This window comes from Epargyreus clarus, unplaced genomic scaffold (genome assembly GCF_041222505.1).
Source record: "Epargyreus clarus isolate Ecla_fem2 unplaced genomic scaffold, WU_Ecla_fem_2.2 ptg000024l, whole genome shotgun sequence".
Classification (NCBI taxonomy): domain Eukaryota; kingdom Metazoa; phylum Arthropoda; class Insecta; order Lepidoptera; family Hesperiidae; genus Epargyreus; species Epargyreus clarus.
In genome coordinates, this window is record NW_027332231.1 from 8646140 (window position 1) to 8668495 (window position 22356).

At 32.5% G+C, this 22356-nt stretch overlaps 1 protein-coding gene across 2 annotated transcripts in view; it reads left to right on the forward strand.

The window, feature by feature from the left end:
• The first annotated feature begins 738 nt into the window (after positions 1-738).
• Positions 739-22356, forward strand: part of Dg (Dystroglycan) — a 162117-nt gene continuing 140499 nt past the window's right edge. For both annotated transcript variants that reach the window (XM_073086683.1, XM_073086685.1), the window contains exon 1: positions 739-916. The gene's annotated coding sequence lies outside the window, so the exon portion shown is untranslated. The remainder of the gene's footprint in view (positions 917-22356) is intronic.

The following is a 22356-nucleotide window of genomic DNA, read 5'->3' on the forward strand; positions in this document are numbered from 1 at the left end:
ATAAACCCTACAAAATACAGACGTATATTTATATTGCTTGTAGTCACTATTATTATAAGATATACAGTACAAAAGACATTTCTTTCAGATTACATTTCACATTGAAATAAGCCTTTAAGCGACATCTGTTGATGTAAAAATAGTCTTAATAAGGTTATGGACAGACAGCGCCATCTATAAGCCGTTCCTGTGTTAAATAGAAACGTTTCTTTTAGTTCAGCTACTGTCCACAAGATAGTGCTACTATAGGTACGTTTCTGTTATAACTACCGGCCAAAAGATGTCGCTTTTCACGAAAGGCGGCTTTCTTATTTTTAAAAATTCATATTTTAAAATCCAAATAAAAATATTATTATAATATTGGTATGAAATTATGAAACCAATTAATAATTTAAATGATATAGAGTTTGCAATTTTTTAATTTACATTTGCCTCTATTAGAATTAAAAATATGGATGTCATAGAATAGTGACAGTGACGTTGACAGATAAAATTGCCATAACAAAAAGGACCAATAATACAAATAAAGCAAAGCTACTTTTAGTTTTTTATTTTCTTCTACCACGAATTTTTGTCAATATATAATTACGTCTTGAAATGTTACTAAAATATTGTTGAATCTAATAATTTGAATGGTCCGTTAATCAACGTAATGAATGAAAATTAGACCTTAGGGCGTCTCCCGTACATCTAACTTTATCTATGGCCAATGAATGAGTGGTACAAAAAATACTCGAAAAAACCGAAGTTGCCCGGACAGCTGGGTTGGACCGGATGAGGATTGGACAGAGTGCGTCGTGGAACGACAGCTAGCTAGTGTTGTGCGTGTGATTGATTTTGTGTGGTGTTTTGTTTATAAACTATTACTTTTTTTATTGTCTATTTTTTACAAATTTTGAAACGAACGCTGTAAAAGGTGAGTGAACTTTCTAATTCAAGAGTAAATAGTGTAACATTGAGTCATGTTTGCCCCGACTGTTCATGTGAAACATTATTTATGCTAAAGTTTCGCTGTAGATAGTACGTGATGCATATAAATTAAAGAAATTATAATTAGCTTGTCTGTTTAATGAGGTACTTTATGCAATATCGGTATTTATACTTAATTTATGTAAAAAACATGATAAAAGGTTAGGTGTGTGTTACTCTAAATCGGAGAAGTTTAGTAAGATCTTTCATTTGTTCCCAAGGCTTATCATGTGATTCACATTACCTTGATAATCAAAATACCTGTATTATTCATAATATCCCAAGAATTCGTGTTTACAGCCTACTTACAGTTGACACACTTACTAGATTAACTATCTGAAGTTTTCTATACTTAATAATTATAAGGTTAACATAACATAGATAACCACTAGAGATAACCTGATTACATTGATCTCACAGAGTATCATACATTGATTTAGATAAAGGAATTTATGCTTATCTCAAAGGCAAGAAGCAGCAAATGCAAGTTAGATGTATGTTAAGCTTTACTTAAGTTAAAGTAACTTAATATCTTCATAATTTACTTCTTAGTTAAGTACTGTAAATACGTGAACAGGTATACATGTTTCCGGTTGCTTAACACTACTATGATTTAATAAAATTAGTTGTTTAATAAAATGATTTCTATATGGTAAGTGGTTTATTTGTCTGTGTGTTCACCATTGCCATTATAATTCTACTGCTATTTTTATATTTCATTTTATAAGAACAATAAGCCATTATATTTTGAGGAAAGTGAGGCAGGCGTGCATCCAACTTAGTTATAAAAAATCCTATTTAAAATGAGTAATATTATAATATTATTTTCTAAAAAAATATAATATTTCACACTAATTTCAATACAGTATACATAGTTCTTTATATGTCTTGTAATATAAATATATTCCATTTGTATTTACTTTTATTCCTAGTATATGTTTATTATTGAATGTATGAATACCGTCCTGCATATTTTCTGCTTTACCCAAAGGTTGACTGGTACAGAATGCTTCTAGCATTAAGTCCGCCTTTTATACTGGTTTTTATGGTATAATAAAGTTCTAAATAAATGAATAAATAATGTCTATATGACAATATCAAATGCCTAATTGCCTACTTATAAGGGATGCTACACATACATGCATACTTGCTACATCTAAATCATTGATTACAGAAAAGTAAAATAAGTTACTAAACAAAAAAAGGATGTCAATTTGCATAACAATTTTTATTTATTATTTACATAATTTTTATTGTTAGTTAGTAGACAACGCAATTTGTTCATTATCAATGTAGCCCGGTTCCTATTATTCTAGTAATTTCATCCAGGTAGTCAATATAAATATAAATATAATTTGAAACTTGTCTCAGAGAGAATATTCCATTCTGTTTCTTTCAGATCTGACTGCCTTTAAAAGATTTAAAAGTCAATAATATCTGGCAACATTCTATTTGAAAAGAGATATACAACATATGATAATACCCAGTACGGCCCATAATTAATTATCTTAATCAATGATTGTTGAAGTGGATTCTCCACGCATCAAGAATTGCTTGAAAAACTTTCATGCTTACTGAAAATACTTAAAAATGTTACGAGTGGGTGCATAAACTTCAACTATGAATTTTAGAGGGAAAATCCATATGATGTATGACTTAGCAATCACAATTCTTTATACAGGATTTATAGTTCTTCAGACTAGTATTACTCTTCTTCAACCAATTAAACCATGAGACAACTAGTATGGCACTAGTTGTCTCATGGTTTAATTAAAAATGGTTTAAAAAAATATTTCCTTTGCATTTCATATATTGTATTTCCCGCCAAATCCATTGCTATGTCTATGAATTACATTAGAATACAGTTTAGATATAATCCAGTACCGATTGGATTGGTGAAGTGCAAAAAGATGCCTAAAGTTATTTTAATAGTATTATGTAAATGTAAGAAATCTAACATAAAGGTAAACTTACGCCCATTATCGATATTCAATCTATCCAATGATTTTTCTACCAAAGATCGACATTTGACAATTCCTGCTTACTAAAATTAATATACAAATTACATACATAGTCTGGTTGGTTCGCTTGCGCCTTCCCTATTTTATGTTTCACATAAAAGTCGGTGGAGGACGCTACTTTCGCGACTTTTTACTCTACGACTCCTGTATGGCCTGAACCGAATTTTACTTATATGTGTATTATTTTTTATCTATAATGAAAATACAGGTACTCTATATAAATAATGACTATATTTATCAAGACATCTGAATATGTAGATGACAAAACATTTATTTTTATTGAACTATTTATACTTGCATTATATTTTCGAATTTCGAATTCCTATTATTTTTTTTTGTCTTTTAAACCTTTCGCGTGCTCATTGTAAGTCATAATTCCTATTATTAATAAAGAAAATAAATATTTTTTATGCCATAGAGAAATCATTTTTAGCGCCGAGTTGTAAACTTGTAAACTTTATGTGAACGGAGCACGCGAGCGTATATAGCATCTGCTGTGAAACATTTCTACTTTTTTTGCAACTAGTATTTTTCATATGATATCCCGCGGCTCTTTTTATTTGCTTAAAAATCATTGTTTTCATTTACAAACGTAATGGTACTTATGTAATCTGAATTTAAAACACTGTTATAACACTTCGTGTTAAACAATGACTCCATACTTAAATCGGCATAGTTAAATTTGTTAAGAGCGCAACGAAGACCAATTAAAAATATATTTATCGCGCCAGTGTTTCATCATAAGGATTTCTGCCGAATTTTGGGGAATATTTAGCTGCAATTTAGCCAAGTCATTGCAATACTTGTCGCAATCTTATCTAACTCTGCTTAAGAGAAACGGTGAGATTGCAAAAGTATTGCCCTTACTTCCTCGATACAGCTGACATAATCACAGTTAGATCTTGCCATAAATTGAGTTTGATAACAGTCTTACTGTTATGTGTGTACTGTGTGTACTGTGCCTTTAATATCAACAAAGAACACGATTCAAAGTTAGGTAGAATTATTTTTCGAGTCTATTGAGCAATATTCACTTGTGAAATAGTACATAGTGTATTAAACAAATATGTACAGTACACCTAAGCTTTTTTTTTACCTAATAAAATTTCGTTGATACAATGTTTCAAATGAATAAATACTCAATATGATATGCGGTAGAGGAAATAGGAATAGACACAAAATAGACATTAATAAGACATATTTGATTTTAACGCAATGAATTATTGATGTGAATAATCAATAAAAATTTTGTTATGACAATTAGTAAGAATATTTCTTTACGACAGTTCGTTTTTTTAAATGTATTTTTTATGATAACGTACGTCATGCATCACTTGTACTATATTATTTATCAATATGTATTCCGCCGTTATGCTTCTAGTAATATGTCACCTGACGGAATCGTTTCTTCTACTTTGTCACCAGTTTTAAAATATTGCTTATCTTCCGCCTGAAAAAGCAAAATTAGTAAGAAACTAAAGTTATATTCGTCACTGGAAAAGCTAAAAGTCTAAGGAAGCTCCTTTGTGTGTTAGACTTTTGGCCTTTCCATCCAAAGGTAATTAAAAGCTTAATATTGATATCTAGTCCGCGTAAAACTGCTAGTCCGCCGAAGTAGTCCGCTCTGAATATAGAAATGAATCGTGTCGCCATAGCAAATTGTATAACTAGGTGTAGTTGCAACAACTTCAGAGCGGACTAGCAGTTTGGCGAGAACTATAACTAGTTAATATCCTCGTAGTTATCAATATTACGCTGTAAAGGTAATTTGCGAAAATAAATGTCGCAGATACAAGGTTACTTTACAAGTAAGTTAAAATCGATTTGGTGAACTTAGATTCCATTATTAGATAAATTACTTGAAAGAAAATAAGTACTACTAAGAAGGTAATTTACTCTTGTACGTACTACTTTTAATCCGTGACTGAATAATATTAAGAAGGTAGCGTGTACTATAAAACGCAAACCATTTGACCTTTATGTAGTACTACCAGTGTTTTTCAAAAGGTTTACGGGGTGAGGCACCTTCATATTTAAGGTCATACGCACGAATGATGTTGAACGTGTTCTACCTATTAGTTTCATTTTCTATGAAACAATATTGTATTTAAATGTAAACAAAGTCTGTAAATGTTTTATGGGTTCTATTATATTGAAACAGGTCTTTTCTGACTAACGCTAAATGCTGCTGTGTTCTCGTTTAAGGGTGGTAGGGGCACGTACTCGTTTTTCAAATTAATCTCGAACAATACTCGTTCTACCATCAGACAGACAGAATACTACGTGCATGTGCAAAATTTCAGGACTCTAAATGGAGCGGTTTTGGCTGTACCTTGATTTCTGAAAAATAAAAAAGTCATTTAGTTAGTCAGTCAGTCACCTTGCTGTTTTATATATATACAAGTATGTTTTTATAATCTCTGTTTAATTTCCTTTCATTTGATACCCTACTCGATAGGTTCGGTAAACTTTTATTTTTAATGTGTTAGTATTTCGCGCCAAAAATCCGTCCGTTTTTTTATTCTAACACCTATCTAAGGACACTCGGATCATACAAAAAAGAAATTTAATTGTCGGCATTCATCCAGCCGTTTGATAAATCAAGTAAAGAACGACAAACATACAAGATACGCGCGAAAAACATAACCCTTCCTTGGCAGTCGGGCAATAAAAAGTACTTACCCTGAATTCGAAGCTCATATGAGTCATATCTCTTAAAGCTTCTCAGCGTTGCAAGGATAGGATGACCTTAATTGCATGATGGATTATATCTATCATTTGCCCTAATTGAATGAAATATGGCCTCTATAATTCGAAGAATGCCCTAATTTACTTAATTGACTGAACTATTAATATTAACATTTAAAATGCAATGTAATGCCATGTGAACTTAGATGAATCTTGACTGTTTGTTTTCGAACGGACAGCGTATCTGATAAATAGTTATATGTGCAAACGACCTTTAGTTAATTTCATATGAACACTATTAAATTCATCATTCAGAAATAGGGATTAATTTGTGAGGTTTTTGTGGAATCAATTAATTCTATAAGCAATACATATTTATATTTTTCAGAATGAAGACTTTTGAATGCCTTCGGGATGATTCTTCATCTGATTCTTGCTGATTAAGTACGATTTTTATTATAAAATATTGAAATAGCATAGCATAGCATGAAAGCAAAAAGTCTTATGTTAAACCGTGATGAGATTGGTCAATTATGTAATCTCTAACGAAACAAAAATCTAACTTAGAACCTGAAGCTTATGACTTTCTGAGCCTGACGCTTTGATGACCCATGAAAACTAAGTTAGGATATCTTATGTAAGTTTACTGTCTGTCTCTATCCCGATCTTTTGCAAACTCGCATTGCAATGGAGTGAATCAAGACCTCGTTATTCCGAACACGTAGCAGCTGAAACATGCATATCCTCTGAATCAACATGTTGATGTATGTAATGAAGTAACATCTTCAAGTAATCTGGCACTTGAAAGTCATTACCAACGTCATAAACATGCCCAACTCAAAACGACAAGGCCCTATACAAATGGTAGGAAGTGGGTCAATTTGCTCTCGAGAGCGACGAGAAGCAGATGAATGAGATCGGTTACAGTTAGAACCAATCGACGCAATTAGGGCAACGGGTGCTTAGGGATACATTTCACTTTACTACTCAAATGTCTCCATTATAGTCATGTTCGTTTATCGTATCCTTGAAATGCAATTCGCGTGGGCGTTCACGACTTCAGAGAACTGCTGACAATACAACTTGACATTTGTTTTCTTGACAGTTCTTTCTGAGTTCGGACACAGATGCTATGCTGATTTTGAGCAAAATCTAGAGCATACGATGGAAATCTTCCCAGATTATAGTTGCTTTACACCACTGAAGGCAGAAATAGGCAAGGCGGTAACCGAACAACCAAGAGTGTAAAGAAAGCAAAACATGTGATTTAAAAGATACATCTTGCAGTCAACAGAGGCAGTGTACATTTATATTTATTTAATTAAATGTAAAAATAACTTTAATTTGTGATTTTTTACCATTAACTCTACCAAATTTGATAAAATTTTGCCGAAATTGAATCCCAAGATAGACATAAACTAAGTACCCATGAGTGAAACACTTGTTTAGTGGAAAATATGTTGTCATTGGAAAGGAATATGCGAAAACAACTTTATCTATTAAATATTTGTTTAGTGTATCTCAGGGTATCTGCTCAATACAACTTTCATCTCAGCCGTTATCCTGATTAATTCTAAAAATAGACGTAGAACAGCCTCTAATACAAACTAGTTTCTCACATAATTATACGATAATGATTGCGTGATAATGTAATATGATAATAATTCAGATGCGTAGAGTGTATTCACCTTCTCTAGCATTCCCGACCGCTCTCGCGGTGTCACGCGCTACTTCCTCGGACATTTACCAATCTAGCGCCTAAATTATTAAAGTTTTTTGTACTATTTCTCGTGCACTTGTTTCGTACTTGCTAAATTTTTTGAAGCTTGTGATTGCCGAGGGCGCCATTGATTGTGGACAAAAAATGAACGCAAAAGAAGTAGGGAATTGATTAACTGGTTCGCAATATTTTTTCTTGTAGAAGATAGCATTGAATATGAAGAAATAGCTGAAAATGGTAAGAGAAAAGTTTCGTTTTCGCTATTTTGATTTATATTAAAGTTTATTTATATGAATGTGACTATTTAAGTAATATACATAAGCTTACGTAATAATCCTGTTGCATCCTAAAATATGCCAGTAACCGGAAGGTATTCATAATACGATGCAAAATAATTTAACTCAAGTATCCAATTTTAAATATTGATCATAATTGTTTCCCGTTTTTTACCTACCTATTTTTCTAATGTTAGTTTAAGGGTGATGTAATCTTAAATGCTTTAAAAGCGAATATAAAAATCATGTCAATAGGTCAGGTGCTTACAGTCCAGATATTTGCTTAGTTGCAACTCTGAAGAGCTTTGGATCGGAAATATTTAAATATTGAAGTGTGTTAAACGTATTGTAGAATGCTTTGTAACAAAATATTATTCATTATTCATGTAATATAAACTTAAACTTAAAGTGAATTTCGATGACAAATGAGTCATGATATGATGTAAGTGCCTACTCTGTCTTTTTGAGGAAGCATTTATTGTAATTACTTTTTTGTTTTTGTGGTCATTAGGATTTATACAATTCTTTGAAATTATATGCACACATCAGGCAGAATTTAAGTGTCTTATTCTTTGTTTATAATTCAACAATCTCACGTTAAAAATCCGTATGGCTTTAGGAACATAACAAATTCTGGATTATAAATTTATACCTCTGCTGGCAATTATCCGAATTTTATTTTTATAAAACTTCAAATTTTTGAACCAATTTGAACTGACATCATACAAAACAGTTACTGTTATGAAATTTTCATTAAAAGCAACGGTAGCATTTAATCGAAGATTGGTCCGATTGTCCATTGATTCATCTCGAATGGATTTGTCTACTTTTTGTGCAACCAACGGTATCGTTTTTGTAACGTGAGCACGATCAAGATCATAATGGAAAGATCGAATGTGTATATACTGTTGAGTTGTCGAACCGACGCGTGCTACTTGATCAATTGATCAACGCTAAGCTGCTAAGAGAAATCTAAGTAAATCTGTGCTTTGTGCTCCAATATAAGTTAATCCGCATCTTTGATTTGGATTTTGAGACTGGTTTCAATAACTGGACTGTTATTTTATGTTTTATACTATTTCTACTGTTTTTAACACGCTTTTTATACTAGTATGTTGATGATAATGCGACATGACATATTGATTTATTGAAGAAACCAAACGTCACTAGCTGACATCGTATCTAAATATTCAGTCGGATTTAAATCAAGAGTAGGTTCTAGGATGTTTTCTATGTTTACCATTAAAACATGCGTGCATTTATTTCTAGTAGCTACACATTATTCACACAGATTTTCAATTCTGTATCTACCAATTTTCGTTGGAGATTAGTCAGAAATGATTCTGGTAAACTATCGGTAATATTGTAATATAATATATTCATCAAACCCCATTATCTACTTAATCGTACCGGATGTTTCATTTTATACGAGTCATTAATCTAAACATGCATAAACGAATACGGTTGGCAATCGCAGTGACTCTTCAAGACGTATGTAGTAATTATGAAAGCGCCGCGTTGTTCTAATTAGACTCGGAGGAACATCTTAACTTCAGACCTTCAGAAAATGTTCCAAGTTTCAAAGCAAGACTCACACTTAAGTGCGTCTGGGACATTAACCTTGTGAGCCTGGCGTTATTTCAAGTTTCATCATTGTTTGCAAAGACATAAAAAGTTTGAAGGTGGATTAATCTTCTGGGGATGGACTAAAAGATGGGTACACCAATTTTGGCTTCACTTTCTTCTTCCATTAGGTACGTGACGCTTAGCGGATAATTCAGGAGAAAGGTCCTAAAAGTTGCATTGGCACAACATCCACTTTTAAGTCTTATATCCATTAGATATTTAATTATCAATCTAAACCAATTCTTACCGATCGGTTGTCAAATTTCGAATTTGTATAGACAAGAATTGATGAAGATTGATTACCTACGGACGAAAGTAACAGTTCTGTACTGTTTTGTTCCAGTATCAAGATCGAAGGCAAAACAAGCGTTTCTTACCACGCATCGAAACATGTTTGCTTTTATTTAAATTACTTACACTCAGGAAGAACGAAATAGTCATAGGTCTTCAGCACGTCAAAACAATTTACCCAAAATATACCGTATTAACAATATCATCGTGACCATCTACAATTGTTCGTCTGCTCCAAATATCCAAGCATTTACTCACAAGTTTTTATTATCGTGCCGTCGTTAAACTTTGTATTGAACCTCTGCGGGTTTTAAAAATGTCACATAAACATCTACAACTTGATAACTAGTTTGTCTCGATTGTCCTTATTATCTCCCGGATGTCAAAGCAAAAAACCTCATGCAGTGACTGATGACATTTTTAGAGGATTTCTTGATCCAATTTACAACATTTATTATTCCCACACGTAACGCCAAGAGCGTTATTTTTCTTTTTTATGCTAATGCATACAATCGTGTAACGCATACAGCCAGTGACTATATAAATGTTCACTTATTATTATAAAAAATACATCATGAAAATAACACAAAATATTTATTAAAATAATACTATAATTATATAATTCTAATATATTTCTAACAATACATACTCACGCCCGTTATTACTAACAGATCTATCCACCTTTGCTTAAAAAAATCGTAATGCGATAATTTCTAGTAACCAGAAGTGTCAAATGTCAATCTTTGGTAGGCAAAATATTGCATAAATTAATTATTAATAACGGTAATTAACAAAATATACATACAAATTGCTCAGGATTGTATAAATTCTCTTGCGCCCGTTTTTCATATTTAATCTATCTAATGTTTGGCCTACCAATGTCAACATTCGGCAATTTCTTCATTGTCATTTTTTTATCTTTGATCGGGAAAATTTGGTTGGATTATTAAAGTATCCAGATTAGAAATTGTGAAGTATCGATATGGATGGATTGGTTATTACTAACAGGCATTAGCAAACGACATGCAAGCTATAGCTTTATTTCTTTGCGTAAGCCACTTTGCTACGTTATTCCAGCTCATACCTTGAGTCGGAAAGCGGATTATAAAACCAGATTTACTTCCCCAGTCTGTGCAGTCTACAAAGTATCATTAGGATCGATTCACACTATCATGCCAATTTCGCTCTTGTCAGTTTATTGGATAAGTAATGGTTGAGCAGATTCAGTTAAAATATAAATCTGATCTGGAGCAATTGGTTAAGGAACCAACAAGAATTACAGATCGATCCGAAACTATATTGGATCTTATCATGACGAACAATTCTTCGAAATGTAAGAACATCGAAGTAATACATAATCACTGCCTCAGTGACCATGCTCTTGTGCTACTAGACTTTGACATAAAAAAACCGAAATTAAATAAACAGATAAAACTACAAAGGACATTACATAATATTAATCTGGACTTATTTGAACATGACTTAAATCTTATCCCATGGGAAACTATCTATACTTTTGACAATATGGACGAAATGGTGGAAATCTTTAACACATATATTACTAAATTATTTGACATTCACGCACCAATTCGTAAAATTATTATAAGGGATAAACCCAAACCATGGGTAACAGATATGGTTAAATTTATGATAAGTCTACGTAATAAAGCGTTAATCAAATCGTTAAAAAATAAAACAGAAGCTTCGAAAAAATATTATCGTAATTTAAAAAATTTTGTTACCGCGACAATTGAACGTGAACAAAGAGCCTATTTTAGACATACTATTAATAACAATATAAACAAGCCTGCAATACTATGGGAAAATATAAGAAAAGCAATTCAGATTAACGGTAAGAACACAGACTCCATTCCCGAGCATCTCAATGACCCTGAGAAAATTAATGACAACTTTTTAAATCTTCCCTCCTGTAACCAAAATGAAAGCAAAATCAACACTACTAGCTCATGTAAGATTTTACAAAATTGCTGCCTTGAACTTAAACCGACCACAGAAATAGAAATAAGGAAAATCTTAAACAATATAAAGACCAAGGCAGCTGGATATGATAACCTAAACATTGACATGATTAAACTTACATTAGACGTGACTCTGCCTGTTATTACATGGATAGTGAATAATTGTATCGTGAAAAGTATTTTCCCGTCGTGCTGGAAAAGAGCACTGGTTAGACCTATTCCCAAAAAAACCCCTATCAATGACTTGAAAGATTTGCGGCCCATCTCTATTCTACCAATATTATCAAAAGTCGTAGAAAAGGTGGTGCTAGGTCAAGTATTGCAGTATGTAGAGAGTATAAATATAATCCCAAAATTTCAATCAGGGTTCAGAAGAGGTCACGGCACTGAATCTGCTCTACTTCATGTCACTGATGACATTACCGAGGCCTCTGATATGGGAATGACTACGATCATGGTATTGCTTGATTACTCTCGGGCATTTGACTGTCTACATCCAGATTTACTCTTGAAAAAACTAGAACAATACGGATTCTCCAAAAACGCATGTACCTGGTTTAAATCATTTCTAACTGATAGACATCAAATGGTAGTGACTGATGATTTTGACGGCAATAAAAAACTCTCGTCGCTCAGAGCGGTGGAAAGAGGCTGTCCTCAAGGATCTTTGCTTAGTCCTATTTTGTTCTCGCTATTTACAGCAGATCTACCTACCCAAATAAAATATTGCAAATACCATCTATACGCAGACGACACGCAATTATACTACTCGTTTGAAAGTCAAAATTCGCGCGAAGCAATTAAAAAGATCAATGACGACCTTAACGCCATCTACAATTGGTCGAAAAATAACCAACTGGTTCTTAATCCAGAAAAATCCCAGGTCCTAATTTTGGGGACTAAAAACCAGATCAAAAAAACCTTGGATTGTAAAGAAGAGTTATCCATCAATGAGGTCACGCTAAAACGGGTAAGCTCGGCGCGCAATTTAGGCCTAATACTGGACGGGGAACAAAAATTTCACGAACATGTAAATAATAAGATAAGAAACGCACTACTTAAAGCTAAAGACCTTATACAAAATTAGAACTTATTTGAGCGAAGAACTGCGCCTGCTCTTGTGTGATTCCCTAGTTCTTTCACAATTTAATTACTGTAGTTCCATCTATGGCCCAAAAATAAATGCGAGCACAGAGAAAGCAATACAAAGGGTACAAAATGCATGTATTCGCTTCTGTTACAATGTACCTAGGGGAGAACATATAACCCCATATTTAAATAGAAAGGGCATCCTCAATATGAGCGCTAGAAGAGATCTCCACCTTGCAACTACAATTCATAAGGTAATTTGGAACAAACGACCTGACTATCTCTTTGAAAAGCTCACTTGGTTCGAGGACTCTAGTAATCGAAGCCAAAGATCCAGAGCACAGACCCTCCTTAAAATGCCTGCCCATAAAACATCTAGATTTAGAACTTGCTTCAAGTTTTCAGCGGCAAGAATTTGGAACGATTTACCCCCTCCCTTAAGAAATAAAATGAATACGGATACGTTTAAATTAAAATACAAAACAGCATTGCTAAAGAAACAACTTGCAACAGAAAACTTGAAGCCTGCCTACAATAAATTTTTAAATTTAAAGACATATTTTAGTAAGTATTGATAACACACACACACACATACACACACACACACACGTACACATACACTGACATACACACTCACACATCTACATTCACGCACTCACGCAAGGGTTATTGTTATTTTTTTTTTTTTTGTTTTGTTCATAGTTTGTAAAATGTTTGTAGCTTTATTTGTCTATCACATATATCTATTTCTCTGCATAATATATGTTTCTATTATTTTAAGTTTCGATGTAGAGATAAAAGTAGTAAATGGTTGGGAACCCAGGACCTTTTCTCCCGCATAACACCATAGGGAGAAGGGGGTGACTGAAAATCAGCGCTGAACAGGATTACAATCCTTGTCAGCAAAAGCTGAGTCACTTCCTTTTGCCTAGTATTAATTTTAAGTTAGCTGTAATGTGTATTTTTTTGTATTTCAAAGGCAATAAATGTTTATTATTATTATTATTATTATTATTATTATAAAAAGGAAAATCGCATGAAAGGATTATAACACTTTTTTCTTACTTGACAACGTCTACCATTCAACTTCAGCGAGCAACGTTATGGAACGTGAGCTATAAAATACTAATGGCGTAACCATACCAAGGATCGACCGTTAGTCGGAAAGCAGATTATAGAAACAGATGTATTACTTCCGCAAGTCTGCACACAGCTTTACAAAGTATCATTAGCGATGTTACGTACCGATGACTCAGTGTGTTGATAGGTTGCTAGTTCCTCTATTTATACAGGGTCAAGTCGACGCCCTCAACTGGATGTTATTAAACTCTTAGATAAATCTCTTCTATTATCTTGATATTGAGTCTGATGATGTTAGTACAGTTAGATAAATGTTTCAACGGATTGCTTTCAGCATAATAATTCTTGGTATAGACAATCTTCTGTTGTGCTCCGATTATTAATCTATTTTTTACTATATTCCGAACTAGTTGTTTAATAAAACGTTAAAAAATACATACCTAGAATTCTTACGATCAATAATAGATATTAAGACAGCAAAAAAAACTTTTTCTTTTTATAAATTCATTTCTAATAAAATTTACCTATTTAAACTGAGGCAACTATTATGAAATCAACGTACTTACAGACTGTCATAGAAATCTAGTTTCAAAATAGTTTGGCAGCAACACATGTACGATAATATCGCACCTTTATTGAGTGACGCCCATGCAGGGTCAACACACGCTCCACTTCATTTACAATACATTTGTGGCCTATCCTTTGGCCATTCCACTCGCTCGCATCGTCGACCGTTCATTGTGGCTAATAAAGTGATTAATTCGGCCCAGAAATGTGGTCCGCCGATCCATTAAGAATTAAGGTCAATACAACCCGCCGCGATTGCATCACCGCACACCAATTCCACAATTGTTATCGGGATTGTATAGTTTATTGATATTGCTCCAGTAATTACAATGGCCGGCCGTGTTACGGATAACGACTATTGAGTTTTGTAGGAGTGGCCGGTCTGTGTTTTGACCGGGAAAGACACCTGGTGACTTTTTTAACGCCTTTTTTTAATGTTCAATGTATCATAATTTTTGTTTACCAAAAATCAAAAATTTTCAATTTGTAGATGGCAGAAATTGTCTTTGACAGGCCAAATATTGAATAGTTTGATTATGAATAATGAGCGTAAGACAACTATTTCTAAAATCCTAACACTGCGAGAAACTTGAATAATTATTCTGTGGAAAATAAAACATTTTAATATTCACATACATTAAATAAAAAAATAATCATTTTATTTATTTTCTACTACAATCGGATATTATAGAAAGCAGATCGGAATTTGTTCTTTTTATAGTCGATGCCAAGGTTTATAAAAAAGGTAAAAAATATGTACTGCTTTATAAATCGATTTCTAATAATAGTTTCTCGCGGCTGTGAAAATAGTTATGAATGGTATTTTAATGAATGAACATATTGTATTTTCCTGTACGTTATATATTAAAGCAAATTATCCTGTATATGTCGACCACATATCGTTTCCTTGATAAAGTACAAAAACTCACCTTCCATTAGTACTAGAAGGACACTAATGAAGGAGACAGTATTTGTAAGGAGAAACTACTTTTTGTGGCCTTGATTGTATAACACGAAGTAACGTGGAACAGGCGTACTTTATTTATAAGAAGGATTCATTTATTATCACTACCAGCGTTGAGTAGCTGGATTACTTGGTAACAGTTTAAGTAGACAGACAAACAATACTTTAGAGAAATAGGTAAATATACCCGAAATCTTTACCTACTATTTTCCTCTTCACGTAATTTTACTTTAGTGTCAACTCTTTATGGATTTGACTACAGCTACACATCCGCCATACTTGGTTTTACCTTACGAGTATGATAGTTGTTGGCGCTGCTGTGTTCTGCTTGGAAAGTAAAGTAAATTGAGTAGGACCGTTCAATTGTTCATAGAAGGTTACAAATATTTATGATATTATTTACATTTTTATACGAGTATTATTTTTTCATTTTAAAGCAATCATCAAATTATTATCCCTTATTGTCTCAGAAAATGTGCTTAAAGATTTTCATATGCAAACGCACTTCTAGATAGACGAAGCAGCGAAGAATATTTATTTTACAAACCCCCCTTAAAGCTCATCAATCGACGCTTTCTTTAATCTATTTCATCTTGGCTTGTAACAATATGTGAGGTTTACATTACATATTAAATAATAAGTCAACTATTAGGGTCATTGTCTGTAAATAATAAGTATTCATTAGGCATCAGCAAAATATTATGATAACTGTTATAAGTATTTGGGGAATGTGTTTTCTCACATTAGGTTATCTTGAAAAGGCGATGAGTGCAACGAACTTCATTAGGGATAAGTGACTCTTGCGATCAATGCACCGTAAAGAATTTTGAAAGAAATTTGAACAATTACAAATTATGTTGAATTTTTAATTTTTAATGAAATTTAACAATAAATACGAGGTAATTAATCAATGCTTATCTCGAGTGAACACATGTGAAATCAGGAAAACGTTGAAATATATTTTTGCTACTTTTGTTGTGTGAACCAGAAATACAAACGATATTTTAATAATACAATGCTGATGGCCTAAAAAACAACTTGTTTGACACACATTCAATGCAACTGTAAACTGAATGATTTCAAATGTTAGGTATATACAATAAGAGTAGCGAGCTGTGTAGCTCATGGACTATTTTCAGTCTCGTAAAAAATAAGCATAAAGCTCAAAGTGTGTCGCGTGACCTCGGCTACACCAATCAATGAACCTAGTTTACTACTGATACGCTAAAAATAAGTAAAATAGTAAAACAAATCACTAATTCTCCCTATAATTAATATGAGTACTTCATAAAGTAATGATTAGACTTAATGGTTTCTTACAATGAGTCACAGGAAGAGCAAGGTACTGAATTCTTGAGCGATACAAATTCATCGCTTCCCGTTCACTCGCTGATTGTGAGTACTGTGGTTCATATGGCATGTGTTTTCAACCATCATCACTTCAGAGCAAAATGGATGAGTGCGGTGGCATGATTTATGAATTTTAACCCAGTCCCAATCGGTTAGATACAACTGACAGACATTATTGAATACAGAAGTGAGACAAACAAGCACATTTCACTTGAATTATTATTTAGCTTTCGCGGTGGCGATTTATATGAATGTCAAGTTTAAATATGTATTTAGAACTGTAATATAAAAATATTTACGTAAACATTTTCAACCTACTTGTACTCGTAATCTTGGTTTTTCACTCAGTACGAGTACTGTGCAAATGGAATTCACTCTAATTCTCTCGATCATTTTTAAAGTTTACAAATATTACAATTTACCTTACCAATATTATCTTCGACTATTTCTTGTTTAAAAATCAACAGTTTTATTGCGTTTATTTTTTTACCATATTCTTTTTTATTTTTTTCTTTTCAAACTTCCCGGCATTAAATATGTAGTGCCAGTATTAAATACAAAAATACTTATACAGGTTAAAAATACTAAAATAATAATACTCTAATTATTTGCGTCGTTTACAGATAAGTGAAGCTCGGTAAAAATGTAGGTAAAGATATAAATTATTGCCGATTTACGCATACGAAGTGAAATGCAAATCTGATGGAGTCTGTAATTATTCTTGTATTAAGTGAACGATTTTTTAATGGATAAGTAAGTATTCGCTGGAATAAGATTAATCTTTTATTTCATATCTAAACGATTTTTTCCCCTTGTAAGAAAGTATGTATCGGATTAAAAGAACATTATTTTTGTATTAAGTGAATGATTATTTAAGAGATACGAGTATGTAAATGTGTTAATTGGAATCAAATTTCTTGTATTAAATACACGGTACTACGAATAAGTATTTTAACTGTACTACGATTATTATTGTATTGTATAAGTAAAACATTTTTCTACGGAAGAAATTATATTATCTATGAACAGAAGTAGGTGTGTTTAGAGAGCTCTAAATGTTGACAACAATTTATTGTTGTCACAAATTGTCATTTTAAATCAATTAATCTCTAGAGGAACTTGTTTTGCAACTTTTGGATTAAATAAACGATTCTTCAACAGATAAGTAGGCAAAGTAGGTGTTTATTACCTGGAATAAGATGTAGGTAGTTGTTTATTAAGTTAAATTCACTTTACAATTATGTTCAAGCCAACAGCCCACATAAGTCCACCTAATAAAAGTGGACAAGCGTAAAACAGGCCTTTCGAAACGTTTGTAGATAAAATTTTCGGTCTATAAAATATAAAGTCGGCCCTTAACAGAATGTTGACAGAGTGCCCACGCATTTCGCCCACATGTGGTAGGCTTGGATTAGTTGATCTTACGCAGGACTGGTTTTGACGCGTCTCGATTCAATTATTTATGTTAAAACGTGTGTTACTTCAAGTATTAGAAGCTCAGCTGTTAATCGAATTCTGCAAAAATCTATTATAATAGGTGGATACTGCATTTTTGTAAAAATGTATGTAATTTCCATCATAACAAAAACAAAATCCAGGATTTTTGTTGACGGGTGGCAATTCTTAAACCACAACATGCATAAATAAAATATGGTATAAAAATATTTTCAAGATAAAAATAAATAATTGTCTTAGCTTTCTTGTATCACAAATCACAAATATTGGGTAATATAATCTACTTAGAAAATTTGTCATAAAGTCTTATCGACGACAAAAATTATTAAGACGTCTATACCATAGACCAGTCTGACGTAATAAACATAACCTGTAGAATGTATGTAGTAACTTGTAGATTTACATCCTCATATCTCCTGTATCTTCTGTCGTAAGTCCATTGCCTAAAGGAATTTACAAGGAAGTTTACATACCGTACTTTCATATTATTGATTTGATTTCTCTTGGCTACAACACTGATATGTTTTGATTATTAAACATACTACGTATTTATTGTAATGATAACTTTATACGAATACTAGCTGACTCGGCAAACGTTGCGTTGCCATATAAATAATAAATGCTAAGGGTAAACAACCCTTATCACCTAGGGGTATGAAAAATAGATAGTAGCCGATTCTCAGACATGCTGAATATGCATAAAAAATTTGGTGAATATCGGTAAAGCTGTTTCGGAGGAGTACGGTAACTAACATTGTGACACGAGAATTTTATATATAAGATTATTCTTATTATAAAATCCGTATCACAGTTTTTATTTCTACTCTATTATATCTACAATAAATCTGCAGTATACCTACAGGTTTAAGTAAAAGTTAACGGCTGTTAAGTGAATAATTTATTTATTTTTATTTATTTATTGTACACCTTAAACTAAGGGTTACAATGGGTAAACCTCATGCCTAATGGCATTCTCTGCCAGTCGACCCTAATAATAATTTATTTTTTTCTTTCTATTCCAATTATTCGAGTCGTAAAAATTTGATGATACCCAATTCATCATTGGTAATCTTATTAATTATCAAATGTGACACAAAGTTGACGACACAATCATCAACTTGTCAAAGAGAAAACGAAAAAGAATTTGAACACTCGTTATGGCCAACATATGGGTATCGTCGACCAATACACTTTGTATGCATATCACTTTGAAGACCCAATTATAGAGGTGACACCTCATCTTGTAAACATATTACTTACGTTTGGTACTTTGGATCCGAAATAGAAATTATTATTGTGGTAAGTTAACTCATGACAGAGCTCGATATGGTGTCATCATTTGTTATAATAATAATAATAATAAGCCTTTATTCAGCTTTAACCTAACCTAGATACATATTACAAATATTATTATTATTATTACTTTGGATTCGAAATAGAAATTATTATTGTGGTAAGTTAACTCATGACAGAGCTCGATATGGTGTCATCATTTGTTATTATTGAAATTAAATGTAAGATGTTTAATTTTAAATTGCTAAAGTTATAAACAACTTATAAATTTACTTTGTTTTACGCTGGAAAAACATGTTTACTGCAAATTAACATATGACATCGGCAAATTTAATTAAAATTGTCATGAAACTTAGAGATATCTTTGTAACTTCAGAGATGAGGCCGATATAGAATGAAGTCTTGTTCGATTGGGTCATAGACGTAGCTCTTATTCAATGTACAGTACAGAGCTCATTCAGTTACTATACTATAATAAAACATAATTCTACAAATTGTTGTGTGCTTAGAATTTTGGGCGTAGAAACAAATCTATTTATGGAATTGAGCACACATAATAAACCCATAGAAATTTTCAGGTTTTTTAATTATGTGATTTTTATAGTGTATCCATACAATCTTCCTCGGTAACATTTATTAGATACTATCTTGTACTCGCGGTTTTGCTCGTGCTCAGACGCTTTAATCTGTCCTTCGGGAACTGTTCCTTCTTTTCGGGGTTACAGGTACCCTATGCCTTTTTCTGAATCCCTGACAATGTGCCTACAAAATTTGTGACAATCGGCTAAGTAGTTAAAGTGTACAAAGCAAACGAACGTCATATTCGCATTTATAATATTACTTAGGATTAGGATGTATGACGCTAAAATCTGTTTAGTCATATGTTGTCCATATTAATATTGTGTCTTGCATGTTATTTTTAAACAGGAAGCTCAAATTACGTAGTATAAGTATAAAGTAATAACAGGGAACACCTGACAATTATCGTAAATGCCAACTAACTGTCGTATCAAAATTCAGTAGTTAAATCCACATAAAGCTTGGATTATAAATTTTGTAAACTGCTCGTATATTCAATATTCGTAGAGATGTGCCGAGTCAGGTTGACTCGAGTCAGTACTCGAGTACTTACATAAACTCGCATACTCGAGTAGTAACTAAAATAAGTGGTACTCGAGTACCAGTGATACTCGAATACTGACGGTACTTGTACACTGACTAGTCTTATGTACCTTATAAAGACAAACGAGTGAATGCAGCAGGAATTGCGCAAGTAACAACTTGTTTAATTTTGTTTAGTGAGTGCCTTTTTTTAAGCTATTGCATAGCTTTTATCGCGGGCTTTGAGCGCGGCGACCGAATCGAGAAATTCCGTAACGAAAATAAGTAACACCTTTCAACAACTCGGTTGCCTGGAGACTTGATATCCAACTATCAAGTCTCCAGGCAACCGAGTTGTTGACTGTCAATAGAAAAATATGGATATAATTGAATAAAGTATTATTTTACATTCCTTATTATTTTATTTGACGAGATGTCGAATGAACTAAAAAACAATAAGGAAATACGAGCCACATTACGTGGGTTAATGAAACGAACCGAAAATTACATTTCGGGAATAGAAAAAATTGACATTGAAGAAATAAATATACGACTGAATTCTTTACAAGAAAATTTGAACAAATTCTACGCGATTCAAGAAAAAATTTAATGGCTTACAGAAGAAGAAAATTATAAGAGGAAATAAAATACAGGTACGAATTTGAAGAAATATATACAAAGCTAAAATTTAAATTTTTGAATGTACAAAAAGAAAATAATCGGCTAATACCTGAATGTTCTTTTATATCAGCAAGAGCGGAAGTTTATTTGATAAACTGTTAACTGTCAAGGCACGCTTGAGACGTACACCTAATACAAAAGAGTTATCACCTTATCAGTTAATGTTTGTCAGAGAGGTAAGAACCTATATGCATGCCTTATTTAAGAAATCCGCCCCACTTTCCAGATTACATTACAATGCACCGCCAACGCAGGAGTTCGGACAAGGTGATAAGGTACAAGTCCGCAGTTACACCAACCCAAGAGTTAAATGGGAGTTCGGAGTCGTCATCCGAAGATTAGGTAGACTCCATTATGAAGTCAGAACTGAAAATGGCATACTGGTGCGCCGTCACCTTGACCAAATGCTGCCGGCGCCCCTGGTGGTGTAAGTGAAAATAGCGGTGGAGGACTGTTGGATATCAAGTCTCCAGGCAACCGAGTTGTTGACTGTCAATAGAAAAATATAATTGAATAATTGAATAAAGTATTATTTTACATTCCTTATTATTTTATTTGATAACCTTAATTCGTCAACTTGAACACAGATGGCAGTAATACACATTTTTTTATAATCCGTGCAGAAATCTTAAAATTGCGTGAAGTATATTTTATATTCCCATTATAAAATTCAAAATTATATTACCATATTATCCAAATAATATGTTTTATCAACATAAGCTATGTTGAATTCTGGATTGATAAAATAACGTAAAAGAGTGTTTGTTATTTTTAAACGTACAATTACAACTGACAGACTTGACAGCACAAAATCAAAACGCCATTATGATTTATGGTACAAATAATTTGTGTACAAAGTGTTTTAAATATGAATAAACAAAGTGCATTTATTAATGAAAAATGCGATGTACCTGTAACATTCGGCCAAATGTCACAGGCACATCGCATTGATCCATTTATATTGCTGGTTGTTAATACTTTATGTCACTTATTAAATACTTTTCTATTTTATATTTTAGAATGTTCAGTCTTGCTTGGAGTTATGAAATATCAGCTGATATTTGCAATGTCTTATATAATGGAGATATGATAAAATAGTGGATAAAGATGTATTAATGTAAATGTTGATGATTATGGAAGAATATATTGTATTTCTGGAATTCCTTCTGAGCGTTTTCATAGCATAAAAAATGAAATGCAATAGCTT